Source organism: Prionailurus viverrinus, chromosome A1, assembly GCF_022837055.1.
Source record: "Prionailurus viverrinus isolate Anna chromosome A1, UM_Priviv_1.0, whole genome shotgun sequence".
NCBI classification, from domain to species: domain Eukaryota; kingdom Metazoa; phylum Chordata; class Mammalia; order Carnivora; family Felidae; genus Prionailurus; species Prionailurus viverrinus.
In genome coordinates, this window is record NC_062561.1 from 22639144 (window position 1) to 22665295 (window position 26152).

Sequence of the window (26152 nt, forward strand, 5' to 3'; positions counted from 1 at the left end):
CTGCCAAGTTTCAAAAGAGAGATCAGTCACGAGTCTTATAGGTCTCCCTTTATATGTGAGGGCACGTTTACCCCTTGCTGCTTTCAGAATTTTCTCTTTATCCTTGTATTTTGCCAGTTTCACTATGATATGTCGTGCAGAAGATCGATTCAAGTTACGTCTGAAGGGAGTTCTCTGTGCCTCTTGGATTTCAATGCCTTTTTCCTTCCCCAGTTCAGGGAAGTTCTCAGCTATTATTTCTTCAAGTACCCCTTCAGCACCTTTCCCTCTCTCTTCCTCCTCTGGGATACCAATTATGCGTATATTATTTTCTTTTTAGTGTATCACTTAGTTCTCTAATTTTCCCCTCACACTCCTGGATTTTTTTATCTCTCTTTCTCTCAGTTTCCTCTTTTTCCATAACTTTATCTTCTAGTTCACCTATTCTCTCCTCTGCCTCTTCAATCCGAGCTGTCGTCGTTTCCATTTTGTTTTGCATTTCATTTAAAGCGCTTTTCAGCTCCTCGTGACTGTTCCTTAGTCCCTTGATCTCTGTAGCAAGAGATTCTCTGCTGTCCTGTATACTGTTTTCAAGCCCAGCGATTAATTTTATGACTATTATTCTAAATTCACTTTCTGTTATATTATTTAAATCCTTTTTGATCAGTTCATTAGCTGTTGTTATTTCCTGGAGATTCTTCTGAGGGGAATTCTTCCGCTTGGTCATTTTGGATAGTCCCTGGCGTGGTGAGGACCTGCAGGGCACTTCCCTTGTGCTGTGGTGTATAACTGGAGTTGGTGGGCCGGGCCACAGTCCGACATGATGTCTGCCCCCAGCCCACCGCTGGGGCCACAGTCAGACTGGTGTGTGCCTTCTCTTCCCCTCTCCTAGGGGCGGGATTCACTGTGGGGTGGCGTGGCCCATCTGGGCTACTTGCACACTGCCAGGCTTGTGGTGCTGGGGATCTGTCGTATTAACTGGGGTGGGTAGGCAAGGTGCACGGGGGCAGGAGGGGCAGGCTTAGCTCGCTTCTCCTTAGGTGATCCACTTCAGGAGGGGCCCTGTGGCAGCAGGAGGGAGTCAGATCCACTGCTGGAGGTTTGGATCTGCAGAAGCACAGAGTTGGGTGTTTGCCCAGAGTGAGCAAGTTCCCTGGCAGGAACTGATTCCCTTTGGGATTTTGGCTGGGGGATGGGCGGGGGAAATGGCGCTGGCAAGCGCCTTTGTTCCCCACTGAAGTGAGCTCTGTCGTCCGGGGGCTCAGCAGCTCTCCCTCCCTTTGTCCTCCAGCCTTCCCGCTTTCTGAGCAGAGCTGTTAACTTATGACCTCCCAGACGCTAAGTCGCGCTTGCTGTCCGAACACACTCTGTCCGTCCGGCCCCTCCGCTTTTGCAAGCCAGACTCAGGGGCTCTGCTTGGCCAGTGAGCCGCCCCTCCACCCCGGCTTCCTCCCGCCAGTCCGTGGATCGCGCACCGCCTTGCCGCCCTTCCCACCCTCTTCCGTGGGCCTCTCGTCTGCGCTTGGCTCCGGAGACTCCGTTCTGCTAATCCTCTGGCGGTTTTCTGGGTTATTTAGGCAGGTGTAGGTGGAATCTAAGTGATCAGCAGGACGTGCGGTGAGCCCAGCGTCCTCCTACGCCGCCATCTTCTTCCCCCCTCGCTAAGGACATTCTAATGCGTGCTCTACCTGCCATCAACACAATTCTAGCAAGTCTGTAAAGGTACAACATGGACAACAACAGCCCCAAGGCTCCTTTGAACATCCCCAGAAGATCTGTGAATGTGTTCTGGTTATTGTTTATTCTCAGAGTGTGTTAAGGCTTTTCTTTGCTAGAGAGCTCTGGCTGTATGGTAGGAAAAAAAAATTGCTTAATTTGGGAATCCCAACCTGTCTCTTCAGTAAGAGACACACATTTCAATGACATAGTCATCAAAGAACTGTAAAGCTTTACCCTTTACTTAGAAACAATACTCCTTATCCACGGACAACAGGGAAAGTAACAACTAATGGAATTCTAAAATCCTCAAACTTCTAATGGTTGAAGTATTTCCATTGGCCTTGATTGCAGACAATGAGATCAGTCCCCTCTAGAACCAACAAAGTATCTCCTCCTGAGTATATAACAAGCTGCCTTAAGCATTTGGGAATTACTTCCAATCTTTGATCCTATCCTATTGCCATCTAACGTGATGACTATAGGAAAGCTGCATTTCCAAAGTATTCTCCAAAGAAACCTAGATATTTGGTCTTCTGGAAAAGACCTCAGAGAAAAATTTTTCTTGATCCCAGATGGAAAATATCCTATTGTTATCTTTAACAACTGACATTGTATTAACATTCCAATATTTTAATTTTTGGACTCATGTCTCCCAAGTAAAAAGACATTCAGAACTCCCCCCCCAACTACTGGAAGTCCATTCCTTTGAAAGACCTCAAACTCGGGGTGCCTGGGTGGCTCAGTCGGTTAAGCGTCCGACTTCGGCTCAGGTCATGATCTCACGGTCCGTGAGTTCGAGCCCTGCGTCGGGCTCTGTGCTGACAGCTCAGAGCCTGGAGCCTGTTTCAGATTCTGTGTCTCCCTCTCTCTCTGCCCCTCCCCTGTTCATGCTCTGTCTCTCTCTGTCTCAAAAATAAATAAACGTTAAAAAAAAATTTTTTTTTAAAAAAGAAAGACCTCAAACTGAAGATTTTTAGAAATCCTCCAGAAGTTGTTGATTTACAGAAGTGGGAAACTTCTGCCCAAAGCAGTGAAACAAATACTGACTGCAGAAGCAGATGGCTTTCACACAAGACAGAACAAAATTTTCTAATTCTTTAGCACCCTCTTCTTTCCCTTTACTAGTCATCTTGTTCATCATTGTACTTTTACCATATTAACAAATGTAATCTCCCTTATCTTCATCCTTTGACCTATTATAGTCTTTGCCACTTAAGAGAAAACAAAATTCTCTGGGTTGTTTTTTCTTAGGCCATAGCCACTGTTCTGAATTTAACTGATTACTGACAAAATTTAACAACTAAAAACTAGCAAACGGGTGGCTGGGTGGTTCAGTCCATTAGGCTTCTGACTCTTGGTCTTGGCTCAGGTCATGATCTCACAGTTCGTGAGATGGAGTCCCACATCAGTGTCTGTGTTGACAATGGAGAGCCTGCTTGGGATTTTCTCTCTCTCTCTCTCTCTCTCTCTCTCTCTCTCTCTCTCCCCCCCTCTCTCTGTCTCTCCTTGGCTAATGCGAGCTCTTGGGATGTGCACTTTCTCTTTCTCAAAATAAATAAATAAGCTTAAAAAATAAAAAAAAAACAAGCAAACAAAAAACAAAAAAAACACTTCAAGAGGTAAATTTTCTTCTATATAACCCTTCTGATATTTAAATTTCCCTTGCATAATTAACCCCCAATTTCAGGCTTATTAAATTGTACATTGCCCCCATATCAACAAAATGCTTCTGCTGAATTCCTTACAACCCTATCAGCAAAACCTGACACTTTGGGAGTAAGAACAAAGATTTGGTCTAACTTGGATAGAAATTGCTACTTTATTTTCTTTCACAACCTTCCAGCTTGCTGTGCAGGACCTGTTTGACTCCACTGAAGGAGAATCTGTCCACCTCAAGTGACTTTCCACCACAGATGCTCAAATAAAGAAAAAGGCTCATTCCTGTTTTGATAAATGATTCTTAAATTCCCAGTACCACCAGGTTACTTCTTATGTGGACATCAGGCTTACACCCACCTGCCACACACTACCCTATGTATTCAAGATCATCGTTAGAGAACATCAGATATTTAAAACTACCACCCCTCCAGGAATCATGTTTCCCTAAAAAGAATACACAGAGACATCTGAAAGAGGCAGGCACAGGCTTACGAGAGAACTGTCAGGAAAGATTACTAAGTCCCCGGCACGCATACTGTGCAAGCAACAACTACCAGAGTTGAAATCATCTAACTGGAAAGAATTACTCATAACTTATCTCTGACCTTCCTTGGCAAAAATCTTAAAGGGTCCAACTTCTTCTCTGAAAGCTGACAAAAACTCTCTCCTTGATCAAACTCTAGCCAGGCTCCTCTGAGCCCTCTTCCTGACTGGGCTTCTACCTTGGTCTGTAAGGACTTGAATAAAGGACTAACAGGTTTTTTTTTAACAGCTCAGGGTCATATCTCTAGGATGACCATAACCTTCCCTTATTATAGAGCCTGAAAAAACTCAAGGATGTCAAAAGAATTTACTATTTGTTCCAGCCAACCTGAAGATAGGGCTCCTGACCCCCAGGCTCTGTGGGAGGGTAGAATCCTAAACTTCATAAGTGTCAGTTAGCAAATCCAGATGCAGTTTCCACTATTTGCAATTTTTTACTTCCCTGACTCTGCTGAGCTCCTGTTTACCACCCCCCACCCCATTCCTTCATTCTTCCTTAAAAACATCCACTCATCTCTGTAAAAATTGAAGTTGAGTTCAGTTCATGTTGGAGTCTTTTCTCTACTGCAACAGTATAAAATCTGTCCTTACTTTAGTGTCTGGCTTTGCTTTATCTTTGATAAATCCTAGGTTTAAATGTAAATTCATGAGGCAGAGTTGTCACAGATAATAACATAGTCCTTAATTTCTTCCTAACTAGCCAAAGAGAAATTTATGCTAGAATAAACAAACACTTATTACTGCACCTGTAAATATTACATAACAACCTATGACTGGAGGTGTGTGCGGAGAGAAGCTTCCTGGAAGTCTAGAAAAGAACAGCTGGATTTGGGTAGGAGGGACATGTTTTCACTGTCTGAGTATGATGGTATGGGTTTCTGTTTTTCGGAGTCTGTTATAAGAACTAATAACCATTTTTGTTCCTACAAAGTCTGCTTCCTTGAATCTTACTCCCAAATTATCTGATGCAAGCATAAATCCTATTATAATTCCTAACATCTTCTTTCTGAGATTCCCCAGTTTCCCTTTATGTGCATTCTCCTTTAACACAACAAGTCAATAAACCCAACTTTGTTCAACTGTAGGTGTGTTCCCAATTGCCTTTGACTAGAAGACACTGACTCTGAGAATCCACATAATGATCTAAAGGTATGGCAAAGTATTAATTAAATTAACATATCCAAAGAGATGGTTTGTAAATATATTTCTGAAGCAGCAAGGATGTTTTTCAATTCTCCTTCAGACACTTACATGAAAGTGTAACTCAGAAATCACATAAATGATTTCAAAAAACCTTTTTTCTTTAATTCAGCACTTCCCAAAGTATCTTCCACAGAATATGAATTCCATGAGATGTTCTGTAAAAGACAAGGCTTCCATGTTTAAATCAGTTAGAGAAACACTGCAAGCTCTAGTATTCCTCTTTTGGAGATTCATAATGGAATTAAAGGCTCTATGGGGCTCTGAAGAAAGAAAAGAAAGAAAGAAAGAAAGAAAGAAAGAAAGAAAGAAAGAAAGAAAGAAAGAAAAGGAAAGAAAGGAAGGAAGGAGGGAAGAAAGAAGGAGGGAGGAAGGGAGGAATGACCTTTTTACAAGAACAAGTCATTTGGCTTAGGGCCCATCTTAATCCAGTAGGACCTCATCTTAACTAATTACATCTACAAAGATCCTATTTCCAAATAAGGTCACATTCACAGGTACCTGGGGTTAGTACTTGGATATATTTTGTGGGGGGCATAATTCAACTCACAACAAGGATATATAACATCAATTTCATGGGATTGTTGTAAACATTAAATTAGAGAGAGAGAGAGCAAGAGAGAGAAAGAGAGAGAGAGAGCTTCATAGAGTAGTTGGCACTGGGTAAGTGCTCCCCAGCTGCTTTACTGTCATGAATGAATGTAGGAATGACCTAGCTTCAACATCTGTCATCCCACTGACCATGAGGATGAGTTGATGACCTCAGTTCTCAAATTCATTTGAAGTGTAAAAAGTAGATTCCTGTTGGTATTTGCAAGAAAGGCATTCTGTACAGAAATACTGATAACCTTTAGATTATTCTGTTTATGATGAAAATCTCTTGATTCCACTTCACTACTTTGCTTTCAATCTATTCTTACCAGGGAACCTTCTAATAACCCATCTGCTTCATCAGTCCTCTCTGAAAGGATGGACTTTGAATGGTGAACTGGAAGATTACAATAAAGGGAAAGTATAGTCCCCCCATTATAAATGTGCAAACCAGAATAACCAGAATTCTGGGTTAAAAATGAATTCTCTGTGAGTTTGGCTTGTGTGAATTGATTTCTTGACAAGATGAGATTTCTTATACGCAGAGCTGAGCGCCACATCTTATTTCTGAGAGATGGTAGGGGCTTAGTTATGATTACACGGATAATGGCTTTTGATCCATCTCAACAGCAAGTCTGAGGTTTCTAGCTCGGGTTATAGGGAGAATGGTGAGGCCATTAGCTAGGATGAGGAGCACACACTCTAGAGTTCAGGAGACAGGTCAAGGATGTACATACGGTTCAGAAAGATCATCCCACAGAGGCTAGAAGTCTGTAAGCCTGACTTGGGAAAGGGAATACAGTAAAATGAGGAACTGGAGATAGTGTCTTAATTCAATGTTATAGAGAATTAAAGTATCTACTGGTTTGCAAGGCCAGGACAGAAGGATCGAACTTTGAATCAGGAAATGCTAGAGGTAGTACAGTCAACACAAATCAAGTCCATGAAGCAAGCATGAAGTTCGATTAGATGTCACAATTATGTCAGCTCTGGATGGGTGCAGCACTAGAACCAGGGTCAACAAACAGAGCCTTAGGGGACAAAGATACAAGACATGGTAAATAAGACTGGTATACGACCAGCTAGAGGAATTACTATGGAAGGCTTCCATTACAAATGACATTTTTTTTTTGGAAAGGATGGAACTCTACCCATATGACCACACAGAACCTACTTTAGTCTTAAACACCCTGACTTTGGAGCCCAGATTCTGAAAGAATCTTCGGGAAATCTCATATCTAACAAACCAGGGAAGGATCTCAAAAAGGAAAAATGGACTTGAAAGCAATCAAGTCCTTAAATTTTTTGACCATGAAGACTACCACTTCTCCCATCTCAAGACTAACATGGCTTGTGAATTGCAATGAGAAGGGCAGCCTGGGAAGGTTAGGAAGCAGCCTGCACTCTTCCCTGACTAGGGTGTGGCAAGCCTTCAGGGACACTGTCAGCTATGGATGCTGAGAAAAGTCCCATCTCATAGGTAGAGCATGGAAGCCAGCAGGTACAACCACAGACAAGATGTCTCAATAGATAGTAATAAATGTTCCATCAGGGACTTGAGATGTTTGGGGGGACCAAAACCAGACTCTAGCAACAGGGATTCCTTGAGCAACTGGGAAGCAAGGCAGAATTCATGGGGAAGTCCATCTGTAAGCTGCAAGACCCTTTACAGCCAAGCCACAGTGCAAGGAGAGGGTTTGGGGCCTGAGAGGAGGCCTGACCAGTGCAGCCAGGCCCTGAATCCTGGAGGCCCTGAGTCCTTGAGAGCCTTGGGTCCCAGAAGCCCTGGATTTTGGAGGCTTTGAGTCTTGGAGGCCCTAAGTCTGAAGACCTTGCATCATGGAGATCTTGGGTCTTAGAGAGCCCAAGGGCTGTACAAAGCCTTGGACACAGAGACTCAGGCCAGAGATGCCAAGGCAGGGGTCCATTTTCCCTAATGAGGTAGAGACAAAATTTCAGGACAGGAAAGACGCCCAACTTCAGAGTCATGGCACAAAGTCAGGATCAGATCAGCCTAAGGATAACACCGAGTTCCAGAATTGCTTCCATTCCTCTGCCTGAGATTGGGATTGTTTCTGGGCCCTATAGGGGCCTGGAGGGGAGTGGGAGCGGTCGATGGCTGGCAAACAGCCCGTGCTTCAGGGAGAGAATACCTACAGAAGCTGGAGCTTTGAGTCCAAGAGCATCTTAATCCATGGAATGCTAAAGAAAGAGAGTACACTAATACCCTTCCTAGAAGCCTCATTTACCTAACAGCCACAGGCTAAATGCAGGACCAGCTCAGATCCAAAATTCCATTTAGCTCAACACTTTCTCTTGAGAGTCCTTTAAAACATTGATTGTTCTTTTCTGCCCACATAAAATATACCTGACCACATCACACTTCAACCTTTCACTAGAATGTAAAAAAAAGGAAAACGAAAAAAAAAATTGCCTGCTATCTGTGGCTGTAAAATCCGCCAGACCAATTAAGTACGTGACAGGAAGCTGAGAAATACATGAAGAGGTAAATTCAAGGAAAATTAGGAAATAAATTGACAGCCTAATTTCCACCGCCTTGGCAGGAGAAGAGAAAGAGCATGTGTACAGCTTCCTGTACTGAGAGGGGGCTTGAAACAAGGAAAGAATTAGGGCTTTGTCTCCTGCAGCTTTACTGGTGATCCAACAACAAAGAAGAAACAGTGAGAAGCAGCAGCAGATGGGGATTCCATATTTTAGTTACGAAGAAAACCAAATGTGCTGCATGACCAGATAAATCTGACCAGGATGAATAGCTTCCATTGATGCTTAGAATGTTTTCATGGTTGTAGCAAAGCTGCAAGTGTCCAAAACAGCACAGAAATTATTTTCATCTATACTTAGAAAAATACACATTTTTAAAGAAAAATACATCTGTGACACATTCACAGGTGATCATTAGAACCTGTCACAGATTGCCCCCCCCCCCCCCCCCCCAGTCAGCATTACTGTGTGTCACAGCTGCACTCACCTTCAGTTCTGGGACCTGTCTCAGAACCTGAAGCCTGAGGCACTCAGACACACTGACTGTAGGTATACCCGGCAGAGCAGCAAAGGGATGTGCATTACACAACAGGATGCTGTGAGATTGTGATAAACTTCTAAAGAACAGAGAATCTTCTGGAGAATAAACGCCGGTGCAGTCTGCTTGCATCATCTTTACAAGGAACTCATGATGGGATTTTCAGCAGCACCTAATCTAATGTCAGGAGAGCTAGACCGGCCTGCCGGCAGCCTCCCAGATTGCCACTAGGTGACGTTCTGGGTCCTCTGTTTGGCCACTGTCTCTGGAACTTCTCCCACACTAAGAATGCTTCTGGCAAGTTAACATCAGGCCCTTGGCTGTCTGATTTCATCAGGCAACCTCACTGCCCTCACTTCAAGCTACCCACCTTGGCCAAACCTGCCTAAGGGCTCTGGGAAAGCACACTTCCTCTGTTAGCCACCTCCACCTCAAGCCACAGATGTTTGTTCATTCAAAATAAGCAACAGCCAACCTGTATTGTGTTTACTCTGTGGTAGGCACTCTGCAAAGCTCCTTATGTATATTAACACAATTAGTCCTCAAACAGCCCGAGGTACTCTGCATCAGCTATTGCACAGATGAGAACAACCAGAGGGCAAAGGCGTAGAATAGCGTGTGTGCCCAAGGTCACTTGTGATTTAGTGGTGGGATGGGGCTGAAACCCAGTTCCCAACTCTCTGTTACAAAGCTGTTCTGTCTCTACTTGAGCCACAAATACTGGGTCCTGTGTATCTAACAAAGAAGAAAATACAGTCTCAGACCTACAGGAACCTCCACGGTGCTGACTAAATCAGATAAGTTAATAGATAAAGCAAGGTGAGAAGGGCCATCCAAATGAATGCCATAGGAACAGCCTTGGGGAACAAGGGAATTTTTAGGGTACTAAGGGGGAAAGGTTGACTAGGGAAAGGGGACAGGGGTTCCAGACAGGGGAGCAGGATATATGAAGACTGGTTACTAAGAGCACATGGCAAGTTTGGGGAACAGCAAGTGATACAGTATAGGAGAAGCATGAAAGGGAGAATGAGGTGAACAGAGGGTGATTTGCGAGTGACCTACATCCACACTAAGGAGTTTGGGTTTTACTCTGAGGGCAATGAGAGCCCTCGAATTATGGAAAGCAGATCTGTACTTTAGACAAGTGATTCTGGCAGCAGATGGGAGGGCAGTTTGGAAGGAGGCAAGCTTAAGTTCAGAGAGACTGCAAAGGACACTCCTGTGATTGTCCAGGGCAGAGGGGGTGGACATAGTTGGATGGGACCAAGAGATATAAAGAAAAATGAGAGATGGCCAGAGTTGCAGATGGACCAGTTATAGAAGGGGGGAACCAATCAAGGGAAGGGGGGATCTTCTCAGGTATTTGCAGGGAGAATGTTGCCTTACACTAATAAAAAGAATACAAGAGGAAGATGTTGTTTGGGGGAAAATGAGTTCAATTTGGGACATTTTGAGTTTGAAGCTTTTGTGACACATGTAAATGGAACTGTCCCCTTGCAGTCTAGAGCAGGGCCATCAGTGCTTAATGCTAACTGAAGCCAGAAAAGTGGATGACCTCACAGGGGTGTGAGAACAGAGAAGAAAAGAATGTCAAAGATGGGACCTTGCAGGGACATCCACAATTAAGGGGCAGGCAGAGAACAGGAGCTGGAAAGATGATTGACAAAGGCTGGCCAAACTGTAAGAGACCAATCAAGAATGCAACATCAAGGAGGCCAAGAGAAACACTGGTTGAAAAACCAGGTAGTCAGTGGGGATAAAGTCTCAAGGTTATCAGTGACCAGAGGGGTGGGGTGGAAGTCCAAGGACAGGGAGCTGATAGAGGTGCAGCAGTCGAGAAAGTTATTGCTAAGATGGGAGAGGACACTCTCGAGCTATGTAGTTATGAAGGGGTGCATTGCCGGAGGAAGATTTTGAGTCAGGGAGGGAAGATGCATGTCTTCTTTTCTTTGGAGACATCTTGATTGTTACTCTTAGCCAACCTCCCTCCAGTGACTTCAGTCTCTTCCTCTCTTCGTCTCATCCACCTGAACCTCTAGACTAGAATGTACACTGTGCCTGAAGTGTAGCAGACCTGCTCTGACTCCCCACCCTCCCACATTCTAGTCATAGAACTCTTACCCTTTGAGCTTCAGCCTCCTCACCTTCAAAACGAGGCTAAGAAAGCCTGTAGGACTTGCCTGTAGTTGCAAGTGAAAGAATGTGTTCACTATGCCTAGCAGGTCGTCAACCAAATGCCAGTTCTCTCTTCTCCTACTAATTCTGTGACCTATTCAAGTTTTTGTTTTGCTTGTCCTGTTACACCTTAACTCTCTGTACTACTGAGCTCACTGTTGTCATTTCTTTCTCATCTTCCTCTTTTTAATTTACAACAAGAGCTGCCCTGCCCCATCCCCACCACCTCCTGAGAGCCCCCTCTGAATCATACATGACTAAGATAAGGTCATCTGCTCCTGTTCACCAGCACGTACTACTGCTGCCTCTCAGACTTCCTTCTCAGTCACTCTAGAATTTGTTCCTCATGTCTTGTATATGAAACATCCACTTCTCTATCTTCTGTGGTCCTGGGTACTTGTGGTTTTCCATTTCCTGATTGTTCGGTAATCCACTGTTAGTTCTTCTTTACCAATTGTGGACAACCACTGGAGCCCCACCAGCCATCCTCAGCTCACCTCTCTCTAATCCCCCAAGAACTCACCCACAATGAAGACTTGACTCCATCTCTCTGCCTCTGACTCCCAGATGTCTTTTTCATATGAAAATACCATATTTTTAACTTATAATTTGCAAAAAAAAATTTCTCAGTTATGTCATTTGCTTCACTTGGCCTATCTTGTGAGATAGGCTGAGTTAGTATTATCTCAATTTTATAACTAAAGGAAAAAAACCTCTGAGAACTAGAAAATTTTTAAGTGTTTTTTCCTGGCTTCTAATCTAAGCCATATTCCTACATTTCCAGTTGTCTACAGGATAGACTTATTTGGAGACTCTGTCTCTGCTCACATCTTCCTTGGGTTTCTCCTCCCTCTCAAACCAATCCCACTCAGCTGGTGTTATTGGGCTGAATGTTTGTGTGCCCCCAAAATTTTTATGTTGAAGCCCCAGCCTCAAATGTGACTGTATTGGAGACAGGGCTTTTATGGAGTTAATTGATGTTAAATAAGGTCACAGGGTAGGGTTCTGATCCAATAGGACTAGTGTCCTTAGGAGAAGAAACACTCTCTGCCATGGGAGGACATAGACAGATGGCGGCCACCTACAAGCCAAGAGGAAAGGCCTCAGAATAAAACCTACCTTGTCAGCACCTTGATTTGGACTTCCAGCCCCTAGAACTGTGTGAAATAAGTTCTTGTGATTTAAACCTCCTGGTCTGTGGCTATTTTGTTATGGCAGCTTGAGCAGACCAATACAGCTGGTGGCCATTTGGGGGATGTTTTCCTTAATTTTTCTTTCTTGTATATCTTACATCCAATCAGTTGACAGAGTTAGCTCTACTACTTTTGTATGACGTGCCTTGAATTCTCTCCGTGTCTTACTCTCCATGTACAAAGTCATCACGGTCCTTGGATTTTGTTCGCCGATGCTTAGAAACTGTTAGCATCTCCTGACCTGTATACCATCGTGAGATTAAACCATCACAGAACCGTGGGATTTGATGGTTCAGGTGAATTCACAGCCCCATCAGACCTCTCCCTTTCCTCCTCTCATAGATGTACGTCCTCACACTATGTCGCCGTGGGTTTGTAGTTCTCCACTGCATGTAGCTTCTACTTTAATAGCCACCCTGTGGTTCACTACTCCCCGACAATAATGCCCTTTGTTTCCTCTGTCAACTTTAGAGTATAATTTGGATTTTAGCTCCCAGAGCTACTGCAGACTGTGGAATAGCAAATAGGACATTCTTTTTATAGTTCATGGAAATGTTCAGAGGAGGGAGTTGGTATAAAATCGTGGAGCCAAATCTGCCACTTACAAGCCTGGGGATCTTGTGCAAGTGATTTATCTTCTCTGGGCCTCGGTTTTCTCATCTGGAAATGGCACAGGGAGGGTGGAGTGTCTCACACAGTGTGAGCACTCAACGATGTTGACTATTATGATTAAACTTCGAATTGGGGGCCCAGAGAAATGATTTAAAAGGTGAAAAGGCCCTGGGGGCATGAGTCACACTGGAAAAGCAAGGCTGAGAGATGATTTAAGGATAAAAAGAAATGGTGCCTCTGCAGGGAGGAAGCAGTGACTGAGCACTGGTTCTTTCACTCACTGGCTTTGTGAGCCACCCAGTGATAGCACTAGTCATTCCGCCACGGGGCTGCTGTGAGGATGAAGTGGGGTGACGCACAAATGGCACCCAGGCCAGGGCTGGGATGAGAGAAAGCACGGCGTGGGAGCTGTTATTACTACAAAGGACCGCAGACTGAGCCCCCGAGGTTGTGAAGAGAGGATGCAACCCTCTGGATTGGAAGAGTCTGCAAAATGTTTGTCCCTTGAAATCCCAGAGGCCCCAGAGTGCTGACCAGATACGTCTCCCTGACTCCCAAATAGGGAAGTATCATTGAGTGCCTGGTTCTTGAAATCCAAGACTGCTAACTTAATAGTTGGAACTGGCCCCAAATGTCATGGAAGGCATGTAAAGCTTCGTATACTTTCTGGCCTCCTGGGAACAGTTTTGTACTTTCAGATTTTTTCCAAAGGGATAACGTAAATTAAGTTCTTGGAGACCAAAACAGAAATACAGACAAAAAGAATGGAGGTGACAACATCTTTTGATTGAGGAGCTGGGCTGGTCCCCAGGTTTCCAGAATAAATGGGGGCAGGAAGGCCCCTTTTCCTTGGAGTCAGCACTTTGGAGCATTCTGCTGCTCCAATCCCTTCCTTTCCCTTTCTCCCCGCAAAGTGCCTCAAGGTGCCCCAAAGTGCAAGTCACTTCGCAAACCACCAGGCTAATGCCCTTTTGCCTTCCAAATGCCATTTACCTCCCCAGGCCTCATAGCTGACAAGTCAGCACCTTGACCCAGATCTGTAAAGCAGTAAATGTTGAATAGTATTTATGGCTCTGGAAGTACCCTGAGGAGGAAATTCTCTAATTCATTTTCTCTGTACTGTAGGGATTCTCCTTAACAGCTCTGGGGCCAGAGGGACTTTTCAGCCAGAGTCCCGGGGCCTGATAATTCACCCTGAAGGATAATTGGAGTTTCTGCCCCATGGCCTATGCAGAGTTTTATTGTCTAATTCTTGTCCTCTAGTTAGGACTCCACATTTGGAAGTTGCAAAGCTCACAGAGCCCAGTCTTCCCAGGTCCCACCAACCTGTGTCTGATTCACCCTGGAACTCAGCAGGCAGAAAATTCAGTGTGTTGTTCATAGGCTTGCTGTGGGTTTCTGGAGTAGCTTGAAACCTCTGAGGAAGGGTCTTTGGATCTGGCCTGTGTTCCATACAGAGAAGACCTGAGTGAGCCCTTGCAGCAAGGGCGGGGAGGCTTTCACAAGCAATCGTCACAACAGACAGAGGATCTCTGTGGTGACCGAGTGCACGGAACACTTTCTCCCTTGTATTTGCCTAAACTAAGTGGTTTATTTTTATTTTTTTATTTGAGAGAGAGAGAGAGAGAGAGAGAGAGCGCACGTGAGCAGGGGGGAGGGGCAGAGGGAAAGGGAGAAAGAATCCCAAGCAGGCTCCATGCCATCATGGAGTCTGATGCAGGGCTCAATCCCACGACCCTGGGATTATGATCTGAACCAAAATCAAGAGTTGGTCTCTCATCTGACTGAGCCACCCAGATGCCCCCTAAGTGGCTTCTTTTATAACCAAAATTTCCAGCCCCCCATCGCCATCTCTCCTCAGATTCTTCAGGAACCCACGGGGATACTGAAGGAGGATACTGCGAATTGGTCAGTCTCCCTGACCTGCCTGCTGACTAAATTCCAGAATGTTCAGAGAAAGTTCAGAAACCCCCAAAATAAAATTTGAATTTCATTAATTTGATTTCCTATTTTAGCTCTAAAGACTAAGCACCTTATGATATCAAGCTTCCTAATCAGAATATTTTCCTAAAATCCTAGCAGTTGGATTGCCAACTTTTCAGTGATTTTGTCTAGCTGCTGATCCACATGTGCCCTTTAGTCTGCATCGGCCTTCCTCTCCTTTTAGCACCTTTCCCGACTCCTGTGAGCTTAAGGGAGCCGCCAGAGCTTTCCTGGCCCGGGCTCTTCCTAAAGCTGCTGGGCCCTCTTGAACTGTTGACTGTTAGGTCCAGTTTGGGAGGGGGCTGGATATGTAGCACACACTGGCTGTGTTCCCACTGAAAGGGGAACTTTGCTCAGACCACAAAATGTGTGGTAAAATGACATCCACCGCCACAAATGCACAGGGACAGACAGAAGAAGCACCGTAAGAAAATGTGTATTGCTAGAGTTGCCACTAGGGCAAAGATCTGTATGGATGAAAAGTGACCATTTGGAAAGCGCTAGTGTGGCAAAATGTCAGAGGTCAGATGTCAGCATCAGACTTAGAGGTGAGCAACAGTTGCCTTTTTTTCTACCCCTTGCAGGTAAGCTTTTCTCCTCTGTTTGCTTGGTTGCTTTTCTCCTCTTGTTTATACATTCTCCTGTGACGTTCCTTTCTGGATAATTTTCCTGTGCAAAAAGGTGCCTATGAATTTTGGACACTTTTGTGGATAATTGCCCCTTCAAATTGGACTTTCTTCACAATTTCATTCTTTATTGTGTATTTGGAGGGTACAAATGCTTCCAGAGAGCAAATTATCCCCAGAGGCATAGCAGGAGCTGAAGCCTAGCAGAAGGTCGGCATCTGAGCATGTGAAGGGGCCTCTCTCTGCCCCCAGGAGTGAGATGTGTGGCACTATCTCTGACGTCCTCCTTCCACCTCTGTCTTCACTTAATTTCCTTGTTTCATTCTCTACTATTCTCCCAAAGCTAGTTTTTCTTCCATGTTCTTCCTAACCAGTAACACTCAGCCGGTACAACAAACAAAGACAAATTGAACACAAAGAACCCCGAACACACAGGGACTACTCTGGGCTCCTTAAACATATAACTTCATTTTTTTAAGCATTATTTTGACTACGTGCTATCTTTTCTCTGGCTCTTATAACTCTTCTCAGCTCTTTGTTAGTAATAATGTTAATAATGTAATAATCCAATGACACGGATTATGGATTTAATTTTATAAAAATACCTTGACAAATTTTTGTCCCCAAATGCCCTTCACCAGTGTATGCAGGAAGAATGGTGGTCTCTGTGATTTGCCCAGTTCCTGGCCTCAGGAAGGCCGCAGGGCCACTTTGCATCTGTCTCTGATTCTCCAGTCTTCGAGTTGCAAAGACAGAAGAAAGACAGAAGCCAGCAAGTGTCATCTCAGAAGCCATTGCCCAACTCAGTCCAATAATTTCCTCATGACTGTGTCAGCATTAGGTACTTTCCTTGCCTGCAATGAAAGTGCCTAAGAGCCATGACTCAGAGGCTCCCTCAAAGCCCACTCGTTCAAAATTAAAACTCCCTCTCTTTCTCTTCCCTCCTACCGAGGCATCTCATATTTCACCATCAAATTTACTCCTTAGAGCCAAGAAATCATTTACAAAGGGAGCTTGTTAAATGTTCTTTGTTTCCTGGAATGATATCGAGGCATTGTGATGTCATAGAAAAACTTTAAATTGCAACAGGATCCAAATCCCAGCTCTACCCCTTGCTAACTGTGTGAACATTAGCGAGTACTCAACCTCTCAGAGTTATCCAGAAGACCAGGAGGCAACACAGGTGAAAGAAAGCCTCCGACACGAAGCTGCCCTGAGCCTGGCACAGTCAATGCAGTGTCATGACTAATGCAACTCTGCCTGTTGCCAAGGGAAGAAAAGCCTGAGAACTTTTTAGTATGCCGGATGTGGGATAATTGATAACAAATAGATAAGGAGGTGTGTTTTGATATGTATGGAAAAATGGAAAACCAAGGTAATGGCCCAGGAAGGTGCCCTAGAAAGCTGCCAGTGGCACGGGGGCAGTGGACATCCATAGCCTAATGAGGAGAGGAGCCAGAGCAAACCACGGGCTTTCCTCCTCCCCTGGCCTGTCCTGCTGTACAGTGTCTTCTCCAAGGCAGGCCTGGACTCATTACCCTCCTGTCTATGCTCTGGTATAGACATTACAGAGGAGCTGATGGCGGTCCCAGTACAGGTTGTCATCTCTCATCTGCACAAAGGACACAGTCTCCTGAATGGCTCCCTGCCCCCACTCTTGCTGTTCTCAGTTCATTCTCTACACAGTGGCCAGAGTGACCTTTCCAAAAGGCATATCTGACCATATTACTCTTCTGTTTATCACCATCACATCAGAATCAAGTTCAACTCCAGGCATATCACAATATAGATCTTGTCATCTGGCATATTCTCTCCATTCCACTCCCCTCAGTAAAGTCCATTCCAGCCTCATGGAACTTATTTCAATGCCCCCAACACACCTGGCTTTCTGTTGCCTATTCACTCTGAGCTCCAGCTCATCACCTGGCCATCTTTTACCCAATCTCAGGGTTTCTTTATGACATCATTTCTTCCAGAAAAAGCCTTCTATGCCCCCTGGAGGTCTTGGCTGGCTACTGCCCCACCTGGTCCTGCTGCCCCATGGGCTTTCTGTCCCAGCACCTACCCCATGGGCCAGCCATAGCTCCTGTCTATCCCCACCCACCAGAGTGGTCACCACTAACGGCAGGAGGAAGCCTCACTTGCCTACCACTGTATCCTCAGGCCGTAGCACGGCTTGTGGCACATAAACATGCTCAAATAAATGACCACTGAATGAGCTAATGAAGGTATTATTCACCTCCCTCATTTTATGTCTCACAATAAATAGCTTCTAAGGAAAAGAATCCCGATGGTCTTTTGTAACACAATGACGTTTGCACATTTTTCCTCACCAACTTTCCACTTCTTAAATTCAATCTAGGCTCTGGGGACAGGCATACAGAATCAGCGGCATGGGGGTAGAGGGGTATTGACAGAAAGAACCCAAATAGTGCTCTGTTCTAAACACTGTAGAAAGGGACACTGTATCTCTGAGGGCTGACAGTCGTTTTTCTCACTTTGTGCCAAGTTCCCCGTAGGGATTTGTGTCTGCCAGGAAAACGGACTTTAATCCTCTCAGAGAATTTATAAGAGAACAAAGTTATCGTTAAGGTAAAACTCAAAATACAATGAAACCAACATCCTTTAAAGAATCGGCAATGCCCCCACGTACTCTGTAGACCATCATGTGTTCTGTACTAAACATGCAAAGACGGGAAATTGTTTTTTTTTTTTAATGATAAAAAAAATTCTTGTTTTTATAATGTACAATAAAGGTATGTATACTGGATCCTTTTAAATTCTTCCAGCTTAATTAATCTTTAAACCCCTGGAGCAAAGAGGCTGTGCTCCCCGCTTTCCCCCCACTTAATTCTTCCCCCCACCCCCACCCCTGTCCTGTCCTCCCTCCCTTCCCCTCTCTTTTTCCTTCTAGTTCTCTTCAAATCTCCTTCCCCTTTTCCTCGAAACCTCTCTTCAAAACACCAGAGAAACAAAAAGTTTACTTTCCTGACCCTGGCTCTTCTCAAGGACCCTTCCAACTTTTGAGATGCTTTGGTTCCCACTCACTGCTCCAGCTTCTACTAGTTCCCTTGTCAAGGGCATCAGCCTACACGGCCACTAAGTCATCTATCCGATAGGAAGAAGTTTTGCTTTAAATACTCTCAAACCTTGTACCGTTTTCTCCATGGGTCAGTTAATGATATAAAGAGGTTAATAGTTCAACAGAGATAAACATAAGCTATTAGCTAAACTCCACATTCATTAATGAATTAATATATTTATGCCTTCCCATCTAGTCTTTAATTTCATTTATTTTTGAGAGCGACAGAGAGCTTGAGTGGGGAGGGATAGAGAGAGGGAGACAGAATCAGAAGCAGGCCTGGCACTGTTAGAGCAAAGCCTGATGTGGGACTGGAACTCACCAACTGTGAGATCATGACCCGAGCCGAAGTCAAATGCTCAACTGACTGAGCCACCCAGGCTCCCCTACCTTCTCATCTATTCTTAACAGAGCTCATGTACTAGGTTTTCTGCAAGGACTCCATCCTCGGGCATTCTTGGTCAGTAGAAGGGTTGAGACCTGCACATCACTAACTCCAATACAAAGAAGGCAGTGGTCAGTGCCCCCAGTGGCCCTAGCACAGATATGGTGCTGGAGGTTCTGACATAAATTTGATAAGGTGCAATGGCAAAGCTGAGCAGCCCAGACAAATGTTTGTTTTTCTCTCTTTGGCTGCTATGTTAAGGAGAGCCCACTGGGTAACTGTACAAGCTCTCGTTAGGCTTTTATCTTCCAGGCTTAGCCTTGGAGGACGAGTGTGCCTCCCAAGTCTGGTGTGTAAGACAAACTTGAAAAATGGGAGTCTCTGAGTCTGGAATACACATGAGATACTAAAAATGCCCAAGGTGATCCTGACACAGAGCAATGAGAACATTGCAAAAATATGTTATTTTTCTTCCAGAACAGGTGTTATTTATGTTGTCTTGTACCCTGATAACCCCAGGTGGGTAGGAAGGCAGAATGCTAACAGATGCTGGGCTTAATTTTGATTCATTTGGAACATTCTGGAGCCCCAACCTCCCTAACTTTTAACGAATGCACTGGAAACAAATCTATGTCTTTAAAGCATTAGTAAGTTGAAATTCATAAATAGATTCTCATCTCAAGAGTTTATGTGGGTGAGGTGGATGATAGAAATTTCTAGAGGTTTTGTTCATTTTATGTTTCCCACAAATTACTTCTGCATTATTAATATAGTATTAAAAGAAAGATCTGGGTGGCTTGCCTGAAATTGTACCTCTCCTTCCCTTAATACATATTGATCTCAGGCATGGGTCAGAGACAGGAAAATGTTTCAAATGACCTATGTCAGCTATTATTTTGCTGGCCACCCATTAGAACAATCTGGGAAATTTTTGAAAAACAAACCAAACCAAAACAAAAGACTACTACACATGACTGGCTTACCTCTAAAATCTAGGTTTTAGTTATTTTAGGGATACTTTTTAATTTCCTCAGAATCAGGTGATTTTAGCTGAATGTGCAGCTAAACCACTGAATCAGGTCCCAAAGAGGTAATAAACAGATTATACACATATGCTCTCAAACACACACACACTCTCTCTCTTTCTACCTCCAAGTAAAACCACTGACACCTACATTCTCAAATTTAACTTCCTCTCCCCCAATATGTTGCCTCTCCCCTGAATGGGAAAAAGATACATTTTACATAATAAAATGACCCAGTTGCAGGGTGCCTAGGTGACTCAGTTGGTTAAGCGTCTGACTTCAGCTCAGGTCATGATTTCATGGTTTGTGAGTTTAAGCCCCACGTGGGCTCTCTGCTGTCAGCGCAGAGCCCACTTCGGGTCCTCTGTCTCCCTCTCTCTCTCTGCCTCTCGCTCTCTCAAAAAATAAACATTAAATGTCCCAGTATATAAAAAATAAGAAAGATGCTCTATGGCCAAAAGCAAGGGAATGCTTGAGTGAGATGTAGCAAATCTCCTCAATGCAACAATATCCAGCAATTTAAAATTACCATTATGAAGAATTTACAGCAATGCAGAAACAATTTATGCTCTAATGGGGAAAAAATGATCATCAAGTAATCCACACTGTATGGAGACAACAGTGGAGATCAAACTAAAACTATATGCAGAAATGCAAAAAAAGAATGAAAAGAAATACCCCCCAAAATGTCAATAGAGACTAGCTCAGTAGTGGTTTTTACTTCCTTCTACTTTTCTGTACTTTCCCGACATCTTTTAAACTGCCATGTATATGGTAGGAAAAAAGTTTACACTAGAACAAAATTAACATACTTTTCAAAAGTCATTCTTCCGACTATGAAGTGATAAGCAAGGTCTAATTCTCAGTAATGAATTAACAAAGCAAAGATGAAAATGCTCACCCAAAGGTTTCTGTGTTTCAGCTGGCTTTGCTTCGGTCTTCTCTATTCCTCCCACCTTCCTCCTCCAAGTAATCCAGCTTGTTCAGAAGAAAAGCGAAAGAGCAAATTTAGTTTATAAACAGTTTCAGCTCACAGAAAGAAGATAAGGAACTTTGGTCAGCTGGTGTATCTGTGCTTTATAGGACTTGGTGTGGGTGTTGGTCTGGCTTCCTTCTCAGGAAGAAGGGGGAAATATTTCAGCTAGGGACTACCTCTAAAAGGAAGAAACCTTTTAGGGATTAGCCCTGTCTCTCTAACACTGTTTTTATCAGCATCTTTCCCAACAGATCCGGGGAATGTGAGGAGTTAGAGTCACCAGTATTAGGCAGCTATTGGTTCTCCTAAATGGTTTTTGTTCCCATGACAACACTAACATCAATGTCACCTCATATGCCTTAGAGGTATAGCACTTTAGAGTTGTTTAGAGCATTTCCCATTACCCACTTGCTTTTCCGATTTATTTGCACATGGGTGGAGACCTTCCCCATTCTACTGCAAATACTGTGTTGGAGGTCACCAATGACACTCATGTAAAAGGTCCTTGCTCAGTCCTCATCTTCCTTCCCCAATTTGTTGCACAGTTAACCAAAGCCACTTTCTTGCAACTTTCTCCTTTTTGTTTCTCTGACTCTCCTTGTTCTTTTTCTACCCCTTCAGTTGCTTCTTCGTTGCCTTCCTTTCTGATTCCTTTTCTTCTACTCCTTTTCTAAATGTGAGCTTGCCCCAAAAGTCTGTCTTCTGACCTCTTCCTACCATATTCTCTTGCTTTTATGTATGTTGTCCACATCCATGGCCACATTTAATATGGCCTCTCCCAAGCATATACTCCCCCAACTACCCCATCTAAAATGGCACCACAATGGTTCAACCAGTTATTCTGTCTGTAAACCTAGAAGTCATTCTTAACTCCTCTCTTTCTCCCACAACCATATCCAAACCAAAAAATTCTATTTGTTCTAGCAGCAAAATGTGTCCTCAATCCAACCATTTCTCACTTTCCCAGCCCCCATTAAAATTCTCATAGTTTTTTGGATAGAATGTTGCAGTAACATTAGACAAGAAATAACAGACATCCAAATTGGAAAGAAATAAGTAGAACTATGTCTGTTTGCAGATAATATAAAATTATATGTAAAAAGCCCTAAAGATGCTACATACAAAATAAAATCTGTTAGAATAAACAAATTCAGCAAAGTTGCAGGATACAAAGTTAACACACAAAAATCAGCTTGCATTTCTATATGTTAAAAATGAATAACCCAAAAGGAAATTAAAGAACAATTCCAATTATAATAACATTGAAAAGAATAAATAGGGGTGCCTGGGTGGCTCAGTTGGTTAAGAGTCTGACTTAAGCATCCTTGGCTCATGGGTTCGAACCCCACATCAGGCTCTGCACTGAAAGTGTATAAACTTTAAAAAAATAAACTTTTTTAAAAAGAGAATAAATAAATAAGGTATTTAGGTATTAATTAAGGAGACTTATACACTGAACACTACAAAACAGTGCTGAAAGAAATTAAAGAAGACATAAATAAATGGAAAGACGTTCCATGTTCATGGGTTAAAAGACTTAATATTATTAAGACATCAATAATATCCAAATCAATCTACAGATTCAATACAATCCCTAATAAAATCCCAATGATATTTTTCTCAGATGTAGAAAAATCTATTCTAAAATTCATATGGAATCTAAAGGACTCCCAAATAACCAAAACAATCTTGAAAAAGAACAAAGTTGGAGGACCGATACTTCCTGATTTCAAAACTGACTACAGCACTACAGTAGTGAAAAACAGTATAGTCTTGGCATAAAGATAGATAATAGCCTAATGAAGTAGAATAGAGATCTCAGAAACAAACTCACATATAGGGTCTAATAACTTTTAATAAGGGTGCCAAGACCATTTATAGGAAAAGACAGTGTTTTCAACAAGTAGTTCTGAGAAAATTGGATATTCACGTGTGAAAGAATGAAGTTGGACCCTTACCTAACACCATATACAAAAAATTAACTCAAAATGGTTCAAAGATCTAAGCAAAGGAGCTAAAACTGTAAAACTCTTAGAAGAAAACATAGAGGAAAGCTTCATGGATTTTGCAATGATTTCTTGAATATAATACAGATTTTAAAAGAAAAAATAGACAAATTCGACTTTATCAAAATTAAAAACTTTTGTGCATCAAAGGACACATCAAAGGGTAATAAGTCAATCCACAAAATGGGAGAAAATATTTGCAAATCACATATCTGATAATGGATTAATATCCAGAATAAAAATAGAACTATAACTCAACAGCAACAAAAACTAACAACCCAATTTAAAAATGGGCAAAGGACTTGAATATAAAGAATATAGAGGGGCGCCTGGGTGGCTCAGTCAGTTAAGCGTCCGACTTCAGCTCAGGTCACGATCTGGTGGTCCGTGAGTTCGAGCCCCGCGTCGGGCTCTGGGCTGATGGCTCAGAGCCTGGAGCCTGGTTCCGATTCTGTGTCTCCCTCTCTCTCTGCCCCTCCCCCGTTCATGCTCTGTCTCTCTCTGTCTCAAAAATAAATAAACGTTAAAAAAAATTTTAAAAAAAGAATATAGAAATAGAAAATATACAAATGGCCAACGAGCACATGAAAAGATACTCAATATTACTAACCATTATAGAAATGCAACTCAAAACCACAATGAGGTGCTACTTCACACCCATTAAGATGACCGTTACCCAAAAAAGAAAAAAGAAAATAACAAGTGTGAAAAGGAAGTGAAGAAAACAGACTCTAGTGCATTGTTGGTAGGATGTGTGTGGTTTCTCCCAAAAAATTAAAAATAGAATTACCCTCCATATGATATGGCAATTCTACTTCTGAGTATATGCCCCAAAGGATTGAAAGCAGCTATTGCACAACGAGGTACATTTTAAGAGCCATTTGTACACTCATGTTCATAGTAGTATTATTCACAATAACCAAAAGGTGGAAGCAACTAAAGTATCCATTGATGGATGAATGGATATGCAAAATATAATATGTACATACAATGAAATATTATTCAGCCTAAAAAGGGGGGGGGAGTTCTGACACATGCTACAACATGGATGAACCTTGAGGATACTATGTTAAGTGAACTAAGCTAGTCACAAAAAGACAAATACTGTGTGATTGCACTTTTATGAGGTATCTAAAGTAATCAAATTCAGGAGCCTGGCCCAGCAAGTTGGCACCAGCTACATATTTGTGCCCCTTCTCCAAGCTGCTGGCTCTAGCCAAGTCTCCCAAGCAGCTCTGCAGTGCAATTAACGTTCTACATTTGGGAGCCACCACATTAACAGACCTGACTGGCTGCAAGTTGGACTGACCTTGGGCACGTCCATCTTCTTGTGAATCTATCTCATCAAACAACATAATGAAGGTGTTTTAGAGTATCAGAGAAGAAATGGGCTGGAATAAACTTCTGAAATACTAACACAGTATGCTCTATATAGTGATTATACCAGTTTCTTTGGATTCACCAATCTGTTGAGTTGTAAATATGAGAGAAAAAGTTATATGTGAGTGTATGTCAAATCAGCATTTGTGTTTTGCATCATTAAATGAAAAAACAAAAATACTTCCGTATTCTTAAATAAAGTAAATAAGTCAAATTCATAAAGACAGAAAGTACAAGGGTGGTTGCCAGAGGCTGAAGGAAGGGGGAAATGAGGAGTTATTGTTTAATGCATATAGATTTTTGGTCTTATAAGATGAGAAAAGTTTTGGAGGTGGATAGTGATTGCATAACAGTGTGAATGTACTTGATGTCACTGAACTGTAACTTAAAAATGGTCAATTTTATGTTACATAGATTTTACCACAATTTTTAAAAATAAGTAATTTTTAAAATAAATTAGAAAAAGTCCAAAAAAAAAAGAAAAGAATGCTGTATAACATCCTACCTAGTTGTCTTCCTGTTTCCACCCTTGTTATTCTACCCTTGTTTTTCAAGAGTAAATCAAATCACATCGTCTCCTGCCCAGAACTCTGCAATGGTTTCCCAATATTCTCAGAACAAACATCCTTATAGTCAAAAACAAAGCAAAACAAAACAAACAAAAAAATCCTTATAGTCCACAACGGTCTGACCTATCAGCCCGACCTATGTATCTGTGCAACTTCATCTCTATCCCTGAGGACTTTCCTACTGCTATTCCAGGCACTTGCCAGAATGTCCCTGTCCCCTTACTTCCTCACTTCATTTGGGTCTCTGCTTAAATGCCACCATGACTTTCTTGACCTCCCTTTCTAAAAGGCCCCTCCCCCACACACACACTCTACCCCCTTAACCTGCTTTATTTTGCTTTACAGTGTTCATCACCATCACTATTTCTTATAACATCATATATTTGTTTGTGAATCGTTGGACTCCTGTAGTATGTTGTGTAGACATCTCTAACTCATTGGGGTTCTGGTCACCACAGACATCGGCAGCTGCCCGTGTTCTTGTCCCACCCTTGGCTCCCTCACACGTTATCAGGAGCCCCACACTTAGGCCTGTGGATATTCCAGCTTTCTTGTCCATTGCCTGCCCCTGAGAACAGCTGCCCTTGACCACCGCTAGGTGCAAACAGCTCCACAAATTGTATGCTCTGACACATCTGAGGAGGCGGCCACAAAGGAGTCCCCGGGGACATCTGGGTGGTGAATTCTCAAGTATCCTAAACACGCTATAGACAGTGAAGTTGGAGGAGGTTAGTTCCACAGCCTCCCTGTGCGCTTAGGACAGGAAGTACTGGAGGAGGACCAGAGAGGGATCCTCCGATGCATGGTGTCAAGGCCAGTGGTTCCTCATGCCCACATCAGCGAGCAGTCTGCCTTCATGGACCCATTTCAGCCTCCCTTTCAGGTCACGTTTCCTGTTGGTGGCTCTCTTTCTCCCTTCCCAGGCTCCGGTCAAACTGAACTGTTTGTTCATCTCCCAAAATAAAAGGCACTATTTTAGGGCCTAACAGTAGCACAAAACGGTAAGTTGTGTTGGATAGAAAACATCAGTCGCTTCTTTGAAGATAAAAAGGAAGGCTTTGTTTGTTTTGCTTATTTAGAATTTGTTCACTGGACCTGGAACAGACCCTAAAAATCATCGTGATTCTTCCGAAGAAGTGCAGGCTCAGACGTGCAAAGGCTCTCAGTCCTAGCAGGTGGCTACGCGGCTGGTGCCACACCAGGCCTAGAACCTGGGGCAGGGGTCTGAAAAGCTGCTAACAGTCCCCAGGGCCTGTGCACCTGACCCCACTCCACTCCTCTGCCAGCCCAAATACCACAGGAAAGACATGCTGGGTCGGGACAGGTCTAGGTCTCCTACAACCCTGGAAACCACTGATTCTGCCCCTGCCCCAGCCCTTCCCAGCCTTGACTCTGGCCGGGTGATAGGA

General features: G+C 43.2%; 1 protein-coding gene and 1 pseudogene across 2 annotated transcripts in view; one reads left to right on the plus strand and one right to left on the minus strand.

Moving 5' to 3' along the window:
- Positions 1 to 21029, minus strand: part of CYSLTR2 (cysteinyl leukotriene receptor 2) — a 37740-nt gene extending 16711 nt beyond the window's left edge. For both annotated transcript variants that reach the window (XM_047875108.1, XM_047875116.1), the window contains exon 1: positions 20714 to 21029. The gene's annotated coding sequence lies outside the window, so the exon portion shown is untranslated. The remainder of the gene's footprint in view (positions 1 to 20713) is intronic.
- A 2567-nt stretch (positions 21030 to 23596) lies between these two features.
- Positions 23597 to 24289, plus strand: LOC125163510 (NADH dehydrogenase [ubiquinone] 1 subunit C1, mitochondrial-like; annotated as a pseudogene).
- The last annotated feature ends 1863 nt before the right edge of the window (positions 24290 to 26152 follow it).